The sequence below is a fragment of the Camelus ferus genome, chromosome 24 (genome assembly GCF_009834535.1).
Source record: "Camelus ferus isolate YT-003-E chromosome 24, BCGSAC_Cfer_1.0, whole genome shotgun sequence".
Lineage (NCBI taxonomy): Eukaryota > Metazoa > Chordata > Mammalia > Artiodactyla > Camelidae > Camelus > Camelus ferus.
The window spans coordinates 6,717,662-6,738,607 of NC_045719.1; the positions used below are offsets into that span (position 1 = coordinate 6,717,662).

General features: G+C 37.6%; 1 protein-coding gene across 20 annotated transcripts in view; it reads left to right on the forward strand.

Annotated features, from left to right (window-relative positions):
* The window catches only part of METTL4 (methyltransferase like 4), a 426,540-nt gene that overhangs the window by 361,838 nt on the left and 43,756 nt on the right, over window positions 1–20,946 (forward strand). For 12 of the 20 annotated variants that reach the window (XR_004314950.1, XR_004314948.1, XR_004314958.1 and 9 more), the window contains 2 exons: window positions 12,928–13,045; window positions 20,583–20,696. The gene's annotated coding sequence lies outside the window, so the exon portion shown is untranslated. Of the gene's footprint in view, window positions 1–11,370; window positions 11,495–12,927; window positions 13,046–20,582; window positions 20,697–20,946 lie in introns of those variants that run through there. The other 8 variants (XR_004314954.1, XR_004314952.1, XR_004314959.1 and 5 more) reach the window with 3 other exon arrangements.

The window sequence follows — 20,946 nt, forward strand, 5'->3', positions numbered from 1 at the left end:
TTCTGTGAGTTACTTTAGCTAATTAATTTAATCGAAAGGGGGAGGAGGTCATGAGAACCTCTGATTTATAGCCCGTTGGACAGATGTGCAAGAGATGTAGATATCCCAAAGAGATGCTAAATACATATACGTGTGTATATGTATATATATATATAAAATTAATGCATACTTGATCAATTATATATTGATATATATTTGTCAGTTGATACTATAATTGATAATTATGATTGATAGTGTTGGATATGTGTATATGTAACATGTGAATCATACCAAATGAGTTTTAAAGACCCATTTAGCTCTAAAAACTAAAATTATCTGAAGAAAAAGTATTTCAGAATTAAGCAGATTAAGCTAGGAAAAGCTGTTCTTAGGAAAATACTGTTTGCATATCTGAATCAATTACTAGCTTGTAAATTTTGCCAGTGCAAGATTGTGACATATTTATCTTAGTATGCCAGTGACAAACATGCTATTTCATATATAGCTGGTGCTCAATAACTTTGGAAAAAATAATTAATGTCACTGTAAGAAAATTAAAACCAGAAAATAATGTTCTGTTGTGCCTGTCTAAAAACCTAATCTTTTTCTTTTAAAAGGAAATCTAGGTGAACACACACACACACACACACATGAACCTTGTTAAGACAGGATAATGTGTCAAGTTTCAGATGGAATTGCTCAGTGAAATCTTTAAGACTGTGACATTGTATGTGGTGCAAACATTCAATTAAAGCTATAAACCCCCAAATTATAAGATCATGTGTAATTCATTTAAAGTAGCAGTGTCTTCTAGCTTGGTGCTGATTCTTCTTGTTATTAATGAGCTAGACCTTTAGAACCACTTGGCAAGACAGTTTTATTGCTTGCTAATTAGGCTCCACATTTTAAAGACACACTTCTATATAAAATAGGAAAACTGAACTACTTTTCAGATATTCGAAAAATAAGGCTCTATAGTTGCCCATTTAGTTGATTCTCTTCTTATCCTGTTTATTGCAAGCTAATTTTCTTGCATTTAGAGATAACACTGAAAATAAACAGATACTAAACGAATATTTTCTTACAAAAAGCCTTTAACTTGGGCCTTTCATCGTGAGTGTACTACTGAAAATATATAATATGCTTCCTGTTCTTTTGGAAAGTTGAAACCCCAAACATTAATTATTTTTATAGGAAAGTATGTTGCATGATTTTAGGACCAATTTAGATTGGATACCTGATTCCAGTTAGGGTTTGGTATTGCTGCCTTTCAGGCCCCAGCTCCCATTACTGTGACTTGAGGGGTCTCTTCCCTCTGAGAACAATGGCAGCTCTTAGATGTGGGACTTTCCCATTAACTTTCACTGAGTTGACTCACCAGCAGACATTTCTGTTTTCTCCTGTTTAGCTGAAGTCACTGACTCTTTGATGGACTTAACAAGAGAACTTTGGAACTTCTTTATTTGGAAACAATCCCATCATGTATGCCAAGCAAACTACTCTTGTCTCAAATCCAATGCATTTTGATAACTTAAAAAATAGCCTAAAACCTGATTGTGTTCAAAATTTTTACAGATTTATTTTGATGGTATTTTGCCACAAGTTAAAAAAGGTTTTATAAAATAAAAACTACCAAGTATTTGTTGGAAGATAATTCTCCATGGATCTCTCTTGTTTCTACCCATTTTTTTGAGCACTAGTTGTCTTTAATTCTGGGTGATTTTTTCAAGATGTTTAGCTCAAAACCTCAGAAGCTAGAGGCAGTGCCTCTCCCTCTGGAGCAATGGGCAGGCATGCTTACTGTCTAACGCAGTCAAGTCAATGATAATGTCTTCCTTTTACTGTTATAAAAATTTGGTTTCCTTTCTTGCAGTGCAACCCACTGTGTGTGTAGATGCTATCTAGTCTTCCTCATGTACCCTGTGGAAATTGGAGCTTGCAAAATTGGTTTAAAAAAAAGATGATACTCTTGCTACTGCAATTTGCAGTTTTAAAATGTAAATAATAAAATTTCCTTCATATCTGACTCAGGAAACTTACATCTTTGATGGGCACCCACAAAACTGTGGCAGGATAACCCCCAGCTCAGCTGCACTGCCAGACTGTGATATCAGGGGAATTAAGAGATGTCAGTCAATTTGGTACCTGAAATTATCTATTTGGAGGTGGATTGGTGGTTGAAGGTTTTGCTCTCTGTTAGACTGCACAAAATGTATTTGTACAAAGTTTCTTCATTATTTCCAATTAAATACAAAAGATGTCTACAATAAAAAACTTTTAAACCTTCTGAGGCAGAGCTAGAATCCATGAACAATGGGAGTTTGGGGGTGATGAGCAGGTGAGGCCAGGAGGCACCGCGAGATGAGAGAAACAGAAAATCAGGAAGTAGGGACCAACACAAAACGGGCTTCACTAACATCACATTTTGCCTAAAGTGTTGCCACAGAGAGCTTGGAGTCAAGAACCTGTCAAAAAATGAATTTTCAGAAGTGGTTAATACCAACCTAAGAATTTCTTGATTTAACACCAACCTAGGAATTTCAACAACAAAAAGTTGTTTTTGTTTTGCTTTAGTAGAATTCAGCTGATGTGAAATATCACTAATTATAGGCAGCTGTGGTCAGCAGCTTGCTTGGGATCAGCTCCTGAATTGCTTTATGGTTCAGAAATTCTGGAAATGAACACATAGGAAATGTCAGACCACAGGTACAAATAAAAAATAAAAGTGACATCTATTAAGCACAAACAAATAAAATAAACTGGAAAGTGTTACCACTACAATTGGCAGAGCCTGTCAAAGTGAACTACTTGAGCTTGCCTCTACAATGGAAGCTACCAAGGGCTGATCTTTTTTTTTTTTTTAAACATTTTTTATTGATTTATAATCATTTTACAATGTTGTGTCAAATTCCAGTGTTCAGCACAATTTTTCAGTTATTCATGGACATATACACACTCATTGTCACATTTTTTTCTCTGTGAGTTATCATAACATTTTGTGTATATTTCCCTGTGCTATATACAGTGTAATCTTGTTTATCTATTCTACAATTTTGAAATCCCAGGCTATCCCTTCCCACCCTCCACCCCCCGGTAACCACAAGTCTGTATTCTCTCTCTGGGAGTCTATTTCTGTCCTTTATTTACGCTTTGTTTTTGTTTGTTTGTTTGTTTTTGTTTTTGTTTTTTAGATTCCACATATGAGCGATCTCATATGGTATTTTTCTTTCTCTTTCTGGCTTACTTCACTTAGAATGACATTCTCCAGGAGCATCCATGTTGCTGCAAATGGCATTATGTTGTCAGTTTTTATGGCTGAGTAGTATTCCATTGTATAAATATACCACCTCTTCTTTATCCAGTCACCTGTTGATGGACATTTAGGCTGTTTCCATGTTTTGGCTATTGTAAATAGTGCTGCTATGAACATTGGGGTGCAGGTGTCATCCTGAAGTAGATTTCCTTCTGGATACAAGCCCAGGAGTGGGATTCCTGGGTCATATGGTAAGTCTATTCCTAGTCTTTTGAGGAATCTCCACACTGTTTTCCATAGTGGCTGCACCAAACTGCATTCCCACCAGCAGTGTAGGAGGGTTCCCCTTTCTCCACAGCCTCTCTAGCATTTGTCATTTGTGGATTTTTGAATGACGGCCATTCTGACTGGTGTGAGGTGATACCTCATTGTAGTTTTGATTTGCATTTCTCTGATAATTAGTGATATTTAGCATTTTTTCATGTGCTTTTTGATCATTTGTATGTCTTCCTTGGAGAATTGCTTGTTTAGGTCTTCTGCCCATTTTTGGATTGGGTTGTTTATTTTTTTCTTATTGAGTCATATGAGCTGCTTATATATTCTGGAGATCAAGCCTTTGTCGGTTTCACTTGCAAAAATTTTCTCCCATTCCGTAGGTTTTCTTCTTGTTTTACTTCTGGTTTCCTTTGCTGTGCAGAAGCTTGTAAGTTTCATTAGGTCCCATTTGTTTATTCTTGCTTTTATTTCTTCTAGGAGAAAATTTTTGAGATGTATGTCAGATAATGTTTTGCCTATGTTTTCCTCTAGGAGGTTTATTGTATCTTGTCTTATGTTTAAGTCTTTAATCCATTTTGAGTTGATTTTTGTATATGGTGTAAGAGAGTGTTCTAGCTTCATTATTTTACATGCTGCTGTCCAGTTTTCCCAACACCATTTGCTGAAGAGACTGTCTTTATTCCAATGTATATTCTTGCCTCCTTTGTCAAAGATGAGTTGACCAAAAGTTTGCGGGTTCATTTCTGGGCTCTCTATTCTGTTCCATTGGTCTATATGTCTGTTTTGGTACCAATACCATGCTGTCTTGATGACTGTAGCTCTATAGTATTGTCTGAAGTCTGGGAGAGTTATTCCTCCAGCCTCTTTCTTTCTCTTCAGTAATGCTTTGGCAATTCTAGGTCTTTGATGGTTCCATATGAATTTTATTATGATTTGTTCTAGTTCTGTGAAATATGTCCTGGGTAATTGGATAGGGATTGCATTAAATCTGTAGATTGCCTTGGGCAGTGTGACCATTTTAACAATATTGATTCTTCCAATCCAAGAGCATGGAATATCTTTCCATTTTTTAAAGTCTTCTTTAATTTCCTTCATCAATGGTTTATAGTTTTCTGTGTATAATTCTTTCACCTCCTTGGTTAGATTTATTCCCAGATATTTGATTACTTTGGGTGCTATTTTAAAGGGGATTGTTTCTTTACTTTCTTCTTCTGTTGATTTATCATTAGTGTAAAGAAATGCAACTGATTTTTGAACGTTAATTTTGTAACCTGCTACCTTGCTGAATTCTTCAATCAGCTCTAGTAGCTTTTGTGTGGACCTTTTAGGGTTTTCTATATATAGTAACATGTCATCAGCATATAATGACACTTTCACCTCTTGTTTTCCAATTTGGATCCCTTTTCTTTCTTTCTTTTGCCTGACTGCTGTGGCTAGGACTTCCAGGACTATGTTGAATAGGAGTGGTGATAGTGGGCATCCTTGTCTTGTCCCAGATTTTAGTGGGAAGCTTTTGAGTTTTTCACCGTTGAGTACTATGCTGGCTGTAGGTTTGTCATATATAGCTTTTATTATGTTGAGATATGTTCCCTCTATACCCACTTTGGCGAGAGTTTTTATCATAAATGGGTGTTGAATTTTATCAAATGCATTTTCTGCATCGATTGAGATGATCATGTGGTTTTTGTCCTTTCTCTTGTTGATGTGATGTATTACACTGACTGATTTGCGTATGTTGAACCAGCCTTGTGTCCCTGGGATGAACCCCACTTGGTCATGATGTATAATCTTTTTTGTGTGTTGTTGGATTCTATTTGCTAAAATTTTGGTGAGGATTTTGGCGTCTATGTTCATCAGTGATATTGGCCTATAATTCTCTGTTTTTGTAGTGTCTTTGCCTGGTTTTGGTATCAGGGTGATGGTGGCTTCATAGAATGAGTTTGGGAGTATTCCCTCCTTTTCAATCGTCTGGAAGAGTTTGAGAAGGACTGGTATGAGTTCTTTGTATGTTTGGTAGAATTCCCCGGTGAAGCCGTCCGGTCCTGGACTTTTATTTGTAGGGAGGTTTTTAATTGCTATTTCTGTTTCCTTTCTAGTGATCAGATTGTTCAAGTGTTCAGATTCTTCTTGATTCAGTTTTGGTGGACAGTATGTTTCCAGAAACTTGTCCGTCTCCTCTAGGTTATCCAGTTTGGTTCCATATAGTTTTTCATAATATTCTCGTATGATATTCTGTATTTCTATTTTGTTTGTTGTAATTTCTCCATTTTCCTTTCTTATTTTGCTAATTCGTGCTCTCTCTTTTTTCTTCTTTGTGAGTTTGGCCAGAGGTTTGTCGATTTTATTTACTTTTTCAAAAAACCAGCTTTTGGTTTGGTTGATTTTTTCTGTGGTCTTGTTAATCTCTATTGTATTTAATTCCCCTCTGATCTTTATTATTTCCTTCCTTCTGCTGCTTTTTGAGGCTTTTTGTTCTTCTTTTTCTAATTCATTCAGGTGGTGGGTTAAATTGTTTCTTTGAGATTGTTCTTCTTTTTTGAGGAAGGCCTGTATCGCTATAAACTTCCCTCTTAGCACTGCCTTTGCTGTGTCCCATAGGTTTTGAGTGGTTGTGCTTTCATTATCATTTGTCTCTAGGTATTTTTTAATTTCAGCTTTGATTTCCTCATTGATCCATTGTTTTTTCAATAACATATTGTTTAATCTCCATGCTTTCCTTTTTTTCTCCTTTGTTTCTCTGTTGTTGATTTCCAGTTTCATGGCATTGTGGTCAGTAAAGATGCTTGAGATAATTTCTATCTTCTTAAAATTGTTGAGGTTTCTTTCGTGCCCAAGTACATGATCGATCCTGGAAAATGTTCCACGTGCACTTGAAAAGAATGTATATCCTATTTTTTGGGGGTGTAATGCTCTGAAAATATCCACCAAATCTAGTTTTTCTGTTGTAGTATTTAATTTCTCTGTTGCCTTGTTTATTCTCTGTCTGGAAGATCTGTCGAGTGATGTTAATGCAGTGTTAAAATCTCCAACTACGATTGTATTCCCATCAATATCCCCCTTTATCTCTGTTAGTAATTCTTGTATGTACTTAGGTGCTCCTATATTGGGTGCATATATATTAACGAGTGTAATATCCTCATCTTGTATCACTCCTTATAAAATGTCATTATAAAATGTCCTTCTTTATCTTTCTTTATGGCCTTTGTTTTAAAGTCTATTTTGTCTGAAATCAGTACTGCAACACCTGCTTTTTTGGCTTTTCCATTTGCATGGAATATCCTTTTCCATCCTTTCACTCTCAATCTATATGTGTCCTTCTCCCTAAGGTGGGTCTCTTGTATGCAGCATATTGAAGGTTCTTGCTTTATTATCCAGTCTGCCACTCTGTGTCTTTTGACTGGAGCATTTAGTCCATTAACGTTTACAGTAATTAATGATAGATGTGTGTTTATTGCCATTTTGAACTTATCTTTGCAGTTGAATTGGTATATCCTCTTTGTTCCTTTCTTCTTCCTTTTGTGGTTTGGTAATTTTCCTTTGTATTATCATGGATTTTATTTAATTTTTGTGCCTCCTTTGTACATTTTTGGCTTGTGGTTACCCTTTTTTGTAAATCTGTCAACCCATTACTATAACTGTTTTTTTATTAAACTGATAGTAACATGATCTCAAACCCATCCTACTGTTAAAAAAATTTTAAAAAGAAAGAAAAAGATATTCTATATTTCCCTGCCTCCCTCTCCCACTCTCAGTGATTTGTATGTCTTCTTTTATAATTTCATGTTTACTTTATTTGTAATTCATGAGTTATCACCTTTCCAGTTGTGAGTTTCTCATTTCTGTAGCATCCTGCTGCTTTTCTATTTAGAATAGCCCTTTCAATATTTCTTTTAGCATGGGTTTAGTGTTGCTAAACTCCTGCAGCTTTTTTTGGTCTGTGAAACTCTTTATATCTCCTTCTATCCTAAAGGATAGCCTTGCTGGATAAAGGATCCTAGGCTGCATCTTTTTTTCATTCAGGGCTTTGAATATATCTTGCCACTCCCTTCTGGCCTGTAGTGTTTGTGTAGAGAAATCAGCTGAGAGCCTTATGGGGGTTCCCTTGTAACTTACTCTTTGCTTTTCTTTTGCTGCCTTTAGAATCCTTTCTTTATCCTTGACTCTGGCCATCTTGATTATGATGTGTCTTGGTGTGGGTCTGTTTGGGTTCTTCCTGTTTGGGACCCTCTGAGCTTCCTGTACTTGGATATCTGATTCCTTCTTTAAGTTTGGGAAGTTTTCAGTCATGATTTCTTCAAAAACCTTTTCAATCCCCTTTGATCTTTCTTCTCCTTCTGGGACCCCTATTATGCGAAGATTGGGACGCTTTATATTATCCCATAGATCCCTTATGCTATTTTCATTATTTTTTATTTGCTTCTCTTGTAGTTCTTCTGAATGGGTGCTTTCTATTGCCCTGTCTTCTAGATCACTAATTCGTTCCTCTGCATTATGTAGTCGGCTTTGCACAGCTATTAGATCATTCCTCATCTCTGTCAATGAGTTTACCCATTCTACTTGGCTCTTCTTTATAGCTTCAATTTCATTTTTGACATATTTTATATCTCTAAACACTATCTCTTTTAATTCCTTCAGCAATATGATCACTCCTTTTTTGAAATCTTGATCTAGTAGGCTATCGATGTCTATTTCGTTGATCTTTCTTTCAGGGGATTTCTCTTGTTCTTTTAATTGGGAAAGGTTTTTCTGCTTCTTCATCTTGCTCATACCTCTCTGGCACTGGTTTATGAAGTATCAGTTGTTTATTTTGGTCCTGAAGGATTTTATCTATCTAATACCTATTTAAGAATAAAACTTAGGGAAAAAAAAAAAGAGAGAGAAAGAATTTTAAAAGAAGGGAGAAGGAGGGTTTGAAAACAGTGTATAATGAATAATAGAAGAGCGAGTTGAAGCAGAGTATTAATCGGGTTGAGACGTCCTTTTAAAACCTTTACAAAAAAAGGGGGGGGGGAGATGAATAGATGTATTTGAAACCTGTGTCTAATCAATAACAGGACATCAAAACCCAAGAGAAATAGAAATGAATTAAGAAGTAAAAAGAGAGTAATAGGAAATAGAATAGGTAAAAACAGATTTTAAAAAAAAAGGGGGGGGGGGTGGGCTTTGTCGGTGTTCTCCTGGAGTCTGTGTGCTTTTAATGTGAAGTCTTTCTGTCTTTGTCCTGTTTTGGAAGCTCAGCTTGCTGTTTTCAGAGGCCCTCCGTTGGCGCCCTCTTCTGTGCTGCTCCCAGCACCTGTCGGCAAGCAGATCGCGCGTACTTATAACACTGGGTCAGGTTCAGCTCTCTGCTGTGGGCGGGCGGGTCGCTGCCCCTCCGGATGCCGCAGTCAGATGTTGCAGACTGGCCAGGTAGGAGGGCGGGTGGTGCCCCCTCCCAGCACCTCGGTCAGGGGCTGTGTTCCTGCCCGAAAGGCGGGGGGGCGGGGGGCCGCTCTCCCTCTACCTGCACAGCCGGTAGTTCCGCTCTCTGTGCGGCTGCGCGCTCCGCCCTGGTCGGTGCTCCGCAGGTGGGCTCGGGGAAGACCGAGGGGCAGCCTTGTCCCTGCTCCGAGCCAAAACCCAGCTCCTTGTTTGTCTTTGTGGAGCAAGTTCTCTGAGGGACCAGGATGGAAGGATCCTATCTGCCCCGGGCTGCAGGCCAGTCTCAGTCTGGCCTTTGAGGCTGCTAAGCCCTTCGGTGCGGATGCAGGTTTCGCCCCCGCCCCCGCCTGGGCGCTCTGCGCAGAGGATTTGGCGGCTGCGCCTGAGCCCCGCCTCTCTTCCCCCAAAAACTTTCCGCGGGATTTCAGAGATGGGGGTGTGCACCCTTTCCCGGAGAGCACGTCAACCTTGCTGTTTTATGGTGGGCCCAGGTTGTTCTGCCCTGTGCACCCACAGCCACGGCGCGCAGCCCCTTGTGTTCCCCCGGGGCTGCCTCCGTGCAACCGCCCCCGTCCTCCGCCCGGCTTGTGCAGCCTGGCCCTGCCCGCGCTGCCGGCCTGCGTCTCAGGCTGGGTGTGGGGGGGACGCTCTGTGCCCGTTTAACTCAGTTCTGTTAGTCAAGGGCTGCTCTGTACAGATCAGAGCCTCGGAGGCTCCCCCTCCGTCCCGCTGGCCTCTCAGTTGGAGAGGGGAGACCCAGCGAGCGAGCGCCAGTCCTCCCCTGCCGCTCCCTCCCCGCGGGACCCATCCCGAGCTGCTTTGCCTTTTGTTCTTTTTTCCTTTTCTCCTACCAGATTTTTGGCGTCTTTATCTTTTGAAGAGGGCGATGTTCTGTCGGAGTTCCACAGGTGCTCTGGTTGGCTGAGTGGGTCTGTAGTTGTGGGTCTTGGTGTATCTGTGGGAGAGGGTGACCTGCGAGCATCCTTCTACTCCGCCATCTTCCGGAAATCTCGGGCTGATCTTTTATACAAATGAGCAGGAGACATTTTTTATGGATGTCATTGTGACTGGCATTTATTTTTCCCTGAGGATAATATTGAGAGAAGGAATTTACATATGACTAGAAACATTTAAATTTCTGGTAGAGGTTTCTATAAAGCAGGTTTCATAAAGTATAATGGACCACGATTTGTTATAATATGCCATAGTAAAAAAAAATCAATTTTTGCTGCCTCTATCTTCGCTAAATAAAGACAGTTGGATTTCTATCACAGAGAGGCATGTTAAAGTTTAATTTGCAAGAAGCTTGAGATAATGACCTGGGAAATGGAGTGAAAACTATGGGTCTACTGACCTTTTTCTTAGATCTACCACTCTACCTGTAACATTTCTACTTAAGAGATTGTTTAAAATGCTATGCAAGGACTTGGCTGTTTCATCTGACTCTTGGTGATAACCACCTTTTCCTTTTTTTTATAATCAAATGTGATGTTTTTTGTTATGCTTTTACCTCAATGTGCAAAATTTCTAATTTAGAAAATTACATTTGTTGTCATCTACATTTTCTGATTCCAACACTGAACCAAAAAAACAAAACAAAAAATCAAAAAAAGACAGAAAAGAGAACAGATAAATCGGCCAAGATAGAATTAAGGAGAGATGTTGATCAAATTGTGGGTTCTGACCACTTCCTCTGGAAGGAAATTCAAAATGATCTGACCAAATTCCTCGTTTCTCTTTTGCTGTGTATTTTGAGCTGTGATTAGTTAGAATATAATGTGTCTTCACATGGTCCTTTACATGTTTTTCCTGCTTGGTGTTCACTAAGTATCTTAAATTTATATACGTGTGTATCAAAATTAGGAAACTTTGGCCATTGGTTTTTCAAATATATTTATATACTTTTTTGGTCCATTCTATCTTTTCTTATGCTTGCACTCCAATTATTTATGTTAGATGCTTTGATATTATCTATAATGGGTCTCTCAGGCTCACTTTTTTCTCTGTTCTGCATATTAGCTATTTCTATTAATCTGTCTTTAGATTCATGTACTCTTACCTCTGCTATCTTTAATCTGCTGTTAAGTCTCTCCAGTGAGTATTTTATTTCAAACATTTTATTTTTCATTTCTAGGGTTTCCATTTGGTCTTTTAAAAATGATTTCTATTTAACTGAAAATATTTTGTACCTTTTGCTTCATCACAAGGCTGGTTTCTTGTTTTTGTTCTTGAACATCTTTGGTAATGGTTATAGTAGCTGTTCTGTTTTGTTAATTCCAATATATGGTTCACTCAGAGTTGTTACCATTGATTTTTATTTTCTGTATATCATTTTACTGATGTGTCGGCTGTCAAATAGTTTTGAATTGCATATTGGATCTTATGACAGAAGTTATGAGGGCATTGGATTCTAATATTTTTCTGTGATGAATGCTATTTCATTTGTTTTATCATTTTATATAAATGAGACTTAAACTGTAAACTCTGATTTTCCAATAGCAGCTCTGGTCTGACTGGTGATTGGCTGGTGGACATCCATTATTCTGAAGTCAGTCATAGATTTAGGTCAGTCAAACTTGGTGACGACCATCTAGCCCTTTCCCTCGAGGGATTACTCTTTCTCGAATGCCCATGTCTTCTGGGATTTATTCTTCAGGAACCCCAATCAGGGATGACCGTATTTTTCCACTAATGCCCTCACTAGCCCACTTACCTGAGAAAAAAAAAAGTTGTGAATGCACAACATGCAATTTCTCTCCTTTGCTTTTGTACGCCTTGCCAGAGTTGTCCATGACTCGTGTAACTATGCTATGGGATGCCTAATGAGGTAGCTATCCTTCTATAATGTCCAGGGCTTATAGCCATTATTTGAAAAAAAAATAAGGTCTTTCCAGTAGGATCTTAACTATAACTAGAAGTGAAACTTCTAGGGGTTTTAATATAACTGTGTTGTTACCAATATTTTAAAATTATTCTGTAATTTTTATTTTGCTATTCTATTTTACTCAAGATATTTTAATAATAAAAGTTTACCCCTTTAAGTAATTAAATTGGTCCTTCCTTTATCTTCCCACTCCTTTTTGATAGCTTATAGTTTATTGTTCTGTTGTCAGAGAATATCTTATGTATTATTATACTTTTTGAAGTTTGTCCATGTATTTGTGTGACCAGGTCAAAAGAAGTTATTTTTTATTATCAGTATACATAGGTTGATATATATCATTATTTTATCTCAAGATCCTTATATTTTGGTTATTCCATCTCTTCTGACAAATATAAAGTAATAGTTTCCTTTTATATAATATTTCTGTAGATTTCTCTTATAGTTTCTATTTTAAATATTCTCATTGATACATCATATGTTATGTACATTTATGACATATCAAATACATCATCATTTTCATATAACATTTGGAAATTGTTGTAAGTCCACTCTGTGTGCCTGGAAACTGCTGGGTGGCAGCACTGTTTAAGAGGGGCTCCCTGAACCTGGTCCAGATCCATGGAGGCTCCTAGTCCCTGTGGCTCTTTCCTTCTCTCCCACCGTCTATCCCTGGCGTGGGGTCCACCAGATACCCAGAGCAGCTCTTAGCTTTGCACCTGTGGCATTATTCTGGTCTCCCCATTTCTAGGAGGGCTGCCAGGCAGATGTCTCTCTCCTGCTAGGCAAGTTGTTATTTGTTTCCGGGGGCATATGAGACTGGGTGACCAGGATGGTGCTGGCCTCTTGATTCGGGGTGACTCAAATTATTCATGTAGACAGGGGTCCCAAGAAAGATTTTTACCAGGGGTTCCAGGTACCCTAGGGGCAATCCAGCCCCTTGATAAACTGTCAGCCTTGAACACGAAGTGCATAAAAAATAGAAGGAAAAGGAGAATGGCTATCTTTGACAATAAAACTTGCGATAGAAAACTCCTTTTGTTCTTAAAGATTTAGCAGTAAGTTAAGTTCGTATTCTTCTAAGCTAAACAAGAAATTTGGCATTTTTTTCCTGCAGGAGGTGGAATGGTGATTCATATGCGACATGTCATCAGGCCAAAGCGTGTATCCTCCTAAGTGGAAATCACTTCTGATAACAAAGTCACGTCAGTTTATCCAGAAGGATCCCTTAGAAGGTATCCATCACAACATCTCATCTCTATAGAAAAGTTTAACATTTCTTTGAGTTTATATTCTTCACAGATAACCTTGTTTATGTAATTTTCCCCAACAGAGGCTTCCAAGTAGATAAATTGTGAAGGATGAAGCACATTATTAGAATGCAGTGTACTGTTTCCCTGTGATAAATAAATATGTGTATTTGCTTCATATCCCTTAAGAGATGATACAGTCAAATCTTGGGGAATCAAATGGAATTTCTGTATGCATTTATCATAAATATCTGAGATTTCAAAAATTATCACAAATGTTCACAAAAAGGGAAAATCTAAGATCTCTAAAGCAGCTCTTCCAAAAGGAGCAGATGATTCACTGCTCAGGAGAGGCGAGAATGTGTTCTGGTAGAAGGTGTTTCCTGACAGTTTTGCCAAAAGTGGAAACTCCTTTTCCCCTTTCAGGACCTTAGTCACACCCACCCCTCTTGAACAAAACAAAGCACAGAACTCTGCAAATTTTCTTGTCTGGTGGGATATTCTTAAACTCATCTGAACCAAACTGGAATTTCAGAAAGAGAGAAAGTAGTTACCAGGAAAACATTGTTAAAAGCATAATTTCATTTTTGTGTGGAAACATTGTATGGAACATACTGCTAATATCTTATTTAGAGATTTTTGATACCATGTTAATGAGAGAATTTGGCGTGTGCTTTTCCTTTCTTGGGATGTCCTTGTTAGATTTTGGCATCTAGGTAATAGTGGTTTCATAATATGAGCTGGAAGGTATCTTCTCTTGTTATACAGTGCAGGAGATCTTGTGTTAGATTGTGTTTTTTCTCTCTTAAATGTTTGGAAGATTTTACCAGTATCTAGACCTGAAGTTTTATTTTATAAAAATTGATTACAGATTCAGTATCTTTATTAGATAAAATGCTCTGCTATTTTTACCTGGTGCCAGTTAAAATTGCACCTTTTGGGGAGTGATGGAAATGCTAGCTGCCTGGACTGTGGTAGTGGTTTCAGTGGTGTGTGTATCTATTAAAATGCATCCAATTGTGCATTTGAAATACGCGTTGATTACTATCCAGGAACCATACCACAATGAAGGTGTTAAAATATCTTTTGCTAGGAATTTTTGGTATTTTATCTAAATTTTCAAATTGACTTTTTCCCCCATAATTTTATATATTACATACTTTTTAAAATATCTGTCCAGTCTTTAGTGATATTTTCTTTTAAAATTTTTGGTGATTAATATTTGTGCCTTAATTTTCCCCTTGATCATCCTTGTGACCAGTTTATTAAGAAGCCAACTATTGGCTCTCTTGACTCATTTTTTGATTTCCAATTTATTGATTTATATTCTTTTTATTATTTTCCTTCATAACTTTCTTTGAATAGAACTCTCTGTTCTCTTTCTAGCTCCTCGAAATTAATCTTCAGATGGTTATTTTCAGTTTTTCTTATCCAATATTATCAATTTTTCTCTAAAGACAACTTTAGCTGCATCCCACACATTTTGACTTGCTATATATTAATTTTCCTGAAGTTCAAACATGTTAAGTTTCATTTTGATTTCTTCTTTGACCTATGGGTTATTTTGAATATGCTACATAATTTTCATACATTTGTGGGTTTTCTAGTTTCCTTTCTATTTTTAGCTCAGATCCACTGACAGAGATATGTTTTATTTCACTCCTTTGAAATTTATTGATACTTGATTTTTGGTTTAGTTTATAACAAGTTTTGCAAATGTTCCATGTGTGCTTGATAGTAATATGTTGTGCAGTTGTTAAATTCTGTATTTTATGTATAAATTATTTAATGTTGAAATATCTTTAAATGTTCTACATCTTTTTTGATATTTTGGCCTGCTCATTATATCAGTTACTGAGAAATATGTGCCAAAATTCTTTTGTATTTTGGGGGATTTATCTTTACCTCTTTTAAAACTTTTGCTCTATGCAGTTTGATGCTGCATGTGTAGATATACATAAATGTTTATCTTCCTATTGAATAGACCTTTTTGAAAATTTCCTTTCTTTGTCTGTCAAGGTCACACTGGTAGTTGTTGGCAGAGCTGATACTAGAAATATAATCATTAAAAAAGAGACAACAGGCCCAAAATGGAATCACCTATGCCAAGCTCCATATCAGCAAACCAACACTTACTACCCAACCTAATTTCAGTTTCAACTTCTCCCAGGAATGTAATCTTAAGCCAGTCAGTCTGGAATTTCCTGGTCAGTGGTAGTGAGGTAATCTCTAGATTGCCTCATAGACCCCTTCTATCACCCAGAGGAAGAAGAGTAATCTGCTCTTTCCTTTTCGCTGCCCACTTCTGCGGTGAAGCTCTCACGTTTTGCATAGTTCTTTGGAACTCCTTTCTGTTTGTTGCGTGGGATGCTACCCTACTCATGAATCATTGAATAAAGCCAATTAGATCCTCAGGTTTACTCAGTTGGATATTATTTTTTTAACATAATTCATAGCAATCATTAAGTATTTATTTAGCACTGTCTGTGGTGGCAATGAGTCTGGATCTGATTCAAGCCTCTATCAGATAATATCTTAGCCTTAAGGAACACCAGGACGATCATTACAGGGCATCGTTTTTTGACAGGAATTTTTTCGAATCTTTGTATCAAGGGGAAAAGATAGCCAAGATGAACTAATTAACACTTCAGAAGAGATGAATTAGAAAGCCTTATTTTGAAAGATGTGCCTTATCTACTTAATGAATGAAACACTTATATTTATGTGTTCTCTTACTCTGTAAAAGTCAGAGTAATCATTAAAAAAAAGTTTGAATTACAACTGGACAATACAGATGAGTTGAAAGTATAGGCTTAAATATTAAATTGTAGATAAATTTTTACTACAACTATAATTTTATTTTTCTTATGAAAAGTACCATAAATATTTAATCATTTGATAATTATATATTATTTTGTGATAAAGCTTTTAGCCACTCATTCATATATATTGAGCACCTACTGCATGTGAAGCAGTCATTACAGGTTATCTTCTAAGCCTATTCTCTGCAGGTATAAATAATCCTATTTTGACTTTGTTTCCTTTAGGATCACAGAAGGATTTCAGGCTATATTTTACAGTTGTAAAAGACAAAAAGAAAACACCCAGTTAATATAAAATTGACTTGGCGAAAACTTTCTTATGGAGACAAAAATAGTTAATTTCTCATCTCTGATGGAAAAAAAATGTAATATATCCAGAATGAGAAAAATAGAGGCTCCCAATTACATTTAGCCTCTTAGCTACTTGCATGAACATGAATCGAAAATAAAAGGAACAGACTCAGCAAAGCTAGTTGTAATGAGAACACTATTAGAAATAGAACATTGCGGGGGGTGGTAGTAGAAATACATAGAAATATGCAAAAATGCCTACAAAAAGTCAATACCTACTAAAATATAGAATCTTTAAACCAGCTAGTGACCTAAAAGCAAATATTGAGCAGAAGTAATACAAAAAAGGTGCTAATTATTGATTTCCAGATGGCCTTGTCTCTAGTTGGCTGAAACCACCATGACTTGGGAACAGGAGTGTAACTCCGAATGCTGGAAGCCATTCCAGATGGCACAGCAAATCTACCAAAGAATACATTTCAGTAATCGTTTATGCTGTAAGAATAACATTTAAGGAATTTGAGATTCACTTTCATTTTCATGCATCTGCATCATTCTCTCGTGGGGTGTTTAAGGAATATCTAACAGCCAGGATTTAGAGAAACAAATTGTACTAGATTCTCTCTTTGAAACTAAACATCCAAGCATGAAGGCTGTAGAATCATCTGCTTAAGACCATAAATTAAATAAAATGAACAACCATGTGCAAGGCACATTTCTAGGCATCTAGGGAGAAAAATGAGGTTAAAATGCTTAGTACACATTGCTACACTCTGGTAGGCAGCCATTACTGAAGAAAATGACATAACAGTACAGATGTGTGTACAGATTACGGTCTTCAACCTTGATCTGGTCCTCAGTGCAGCATGGTGATCTTTTAGAAATTTTTATTTCATTTTCTCTCTTTTTCCTACAGGGACAACTGCTAATGTATAACAACCCTTCATGTGGTTCCCAAACTGTTCCCATTCTTCTTACTCTCAGGGGGTGACTGTGCCTTTTACTTCACGGAGGAAACAGGGTCTACCCATGTTACTGGATTGCAGTATTATTTATCTTTATGTCTTTTCCTTACTTCTCAGTGAAAGCATTTATCTTTCTTCCTATTAAGCTATAGTCTGCACTTGTGCCTTGAATCCTCATTCCTCTAACCTCCTGTACAACTTAAAATTACCTTCTTTTCCTCAGGGTTTAAATTCTCCTTCACTGTCTTCTTCCCATTTTCTGTTGTAGAAGTACTGCCTCCAGCCACTATTCTTTCCAGAGCCGTGCTTCCTAAAAGCATCACTGATGCGCACTTTCTTCAGTTCGTTCATCCCACTGATCTTTAACACAGCACATTCTGCCAGCATCATTCTGCCAATACCATCCCTGCCTGTGTTCATTTTATCTGTCCTCTTGTTCACCTTTGGTCCTGTTGAGCTATCCTCTGTTCTTCAACCTTTCTGCTCCTTAGACTTACGGAGCGTTCTTTCCAGTTTCTTTCCCCACTCCTCTGGTTAAATCTCCTTGCAGGTTCTTCTTGCATCTGCCTCTGAGAGAAAGTGTTCCTCCAAGTGCCAGCCTTAACCTTGTCTTCCTCCTGATCCTTCCTGGATTGTCTCTTCTACCTTGATGGTTTTGAGAGCCACAGATACATAACGCTGTGTCTTCTTGAGACTCCAGTGTATCCAGAATTCTCGGGAGCCCCAGGGAGAATATTCCGTAAATTTCAAATTCAGTATGTGAGTTCATCGTCTTGCATCTGAGCCTCAAAACTGATTCTTCTTCCTAATAATAGTATTAATAATATAGATGGTTAAGATCTCTTTTGAGAACTATCTGGCGTAATATGCATTGTATCACTATTAACTCCATTTCCAGATGAGCACAGTGAGACAGAAAAATGTTAGTTTATCCAAGGTTGTGTGGCTAGTAAGTTTGCTCCTGGGCCCATTCTCTTAACCATGACACCCATGGCACAAAGGTTTACAAGTCTCCCTGCCAGTTTCTTAAACTAGATTGTTATTATTTCTCACCTGATCTAGTACAATAACCTTGTAATTGGCCCTCTTAACTCTAGATTCACCTCCCTCCAATCTGTCCTCCACATGGCTACCAGAGTTATCTTTCCAGAAGATAAATATGATCTATTAAAATCTTCCAATGGCTTCTTATGTCCCATGATAAAGTACCAGATATTTACCACGCATCACAAGATCCTTCAAAATATGTCATTGGCTGTGATGTCTCGTCTTCAGCTGACGGCCCACTGATTGTGGCTTCTGTTATCTTCCATTTGTTGTTGCCTCTGTCTGAGTTGTCCTTCCCCTGGTGTGTCCACCTGGAGAGCATTTCCTTATTTTCAAAGACTTGCTTAAATGTAAATGTCATCGGCCCCATACCACATTATGCACTTCTTCTCTTGTGTTGCCACAATGCTTTGTACGTATTTTTATTACAGTGAATGCTAATTTGCTATACTGACGTGTTAACATGTCTTTCTTGCACTAATATGTTAAACCCTGATTTGTTTCTGTGTATGTTTTTCCAGCACCAAGCATACTGTCTAGTATACAGCAGGTACTTAATGTGACTTTTATGTAAGGAAGGAAGGAAAGAGGGCGGGAAAGAAATAATTGCATTCTGGAGATATAAACAGTGTTCTTAATATTGAGATAGCAAAGTTTTAGAGCAGGTTATTAAATACATGTTTCTAAATATTTAAACATGGAAATAACAATAATTAGACTACAACATGAATTTATTAAAATAAATCAGAATAACACCTGCTGACACTTACTCTTTTAGTAAGGTTAATGGTTTCATAGAGCTACGACAGAAGCAGAGAGAGGTGAGAGTCTGTAAAGCATTTGGCCAAGACTTGTGATATCCTTGCAGGTAAGAAATACGAAGCTGGATGAAGTAACGACGCTAAGTGGGTTCATAGATGTTTCACTTCTCCATCCTGTGAAGATTTTGATTTCTACTTTTTTTAAGCCTTGTAGGGGGTCTTTACTTGCATTTTATTCAGATTTTATGGTTTTGCGTTTTCATCATTAAAGGATTACAGAAGACAACGTGTCACATTTGTAGAGTGACATAAAGCGGTCCATTACTGGAAAGAACTGAGATTTTAGAATCAAACACACCTGAATTTAAACCTCATTGCAACATGTCCTGCTTTGTGGGACTTTAATCTGGCTGACTCTAGCTTTCCGTGTATGTAAAAAGGGAATAATAATATCTAGTTCATGGGGCAGTTGTAAGCATTCATTCAATAAGACCTGTAATGCCTGAGAAATTGTAGACATATTAACAGATATCTCTTAGTTATTATTAAGGATTATGATTTTAAAGAATTATAATCTTTAAAAACTGCTCAGTTAATCCTGAAACTAACAATATATAGATAATTAACTCCTAAATCTTAGTTTAAATATTAATTGTCATGTACCACTTTGACTTATTAGCTATTTATATGAGATCAAGTGTTTTAATTGAGTCTAAAGTCATTATGAGTCAACAATGTGGCATGATTGACATGTAGAAAAATAACATTTAATTTTAGCCTATATAAACAGAAATATAGTGTCTAGAACAATTTGTGAGAAATTTCCTCCCTTACCCTGTTGTATTAGTCAGTCCACAGCTGGCATATTATGTTCTTTTATGGGTACCAGAGAAGTGGGACTGGAAACTGTGTCAGGGGGTGGGGGAGCCATTTAAAGATGCAGTGTTGATCCCACCCAGAGGCAGACTTTGGGAGGAATCAGCACTGTCTTCTGATTCTGAAAGTGTCGTGATGGGAAATAAATAACTCTATTCAGTCTGACTTGAGACTAGGAGAGAGAGATGTTTAACACAGGGACCTTTCTGCTCAATGTAAATTTTAGAAACTTTCTTATGTCTGAGAATTTCCAAACACTGAATGACCTATTCTGTAACTCAGTGTGTTCTTTGTCACCGGGCTCCCAGGAGGGCTCAGAGATCGGGCAGCCACCAATCGGGCCAGTGTGTAAGATACTAGTGCATGGAATTAACTGGAGGTGAAGAAGGTGTAAGGTCTAATGTGTTTAGTGTGCCTGTAAATTTTGTAGTCCTATAGAACCTGCGTATTTTTTAAACTTCTTTTGTGCAAAAACAACAGTAACAACAAAGATGCGTTAGGGCGTACATCTAAACCTCTAAGAAGTAGTGGGAGCACAGAGAGTTTTGCCCTGGGTTGTAAGGCTTGGGTCTGATTCCCACCCCTTTCCCTTGCTAGTTTGTGACCTTGGTCAGCTTATTAACCTCTCTGAATAGTTTATTTGAAAAGGGAGGGAATTTATAGGATATCTGGCAGGATTAAATCCAATGGAACATTTTTAATGACTATTTCTGGCACATATTAGTTCTTAATACAGATCTTTGTTTTGCTTTTACCATAGGTGTTGTGGGCGTACATGAAAATTACATTATAACGTTGGAGAAAATTTCCTGCCAAATGATTCACTGACAGGTGGCAGATCAGCGCGAGTCTGTCACATACATTTTAATAACAGGTGGGCTGCTGGAGACAGCTTTGTTTTCATGGCTAACATTGTTGGCCTGGGCAAAGAATCTGAATTCTCGGCTTATCTGGGGGCTGGTGTACCCCTGACGTGTGCTGCATAAGTTGTGCGTTTTCACGTATCAGCCCGGCCTGGAGTGTGGACACAGAACCGGTTGGCAGAATAAATCAAGGCAAAAGCGGGAGAGGGATTTTCTAGTCTTGTTGCTCACATTCACGGGCAGGTGCTGCTTAGGTGGCTG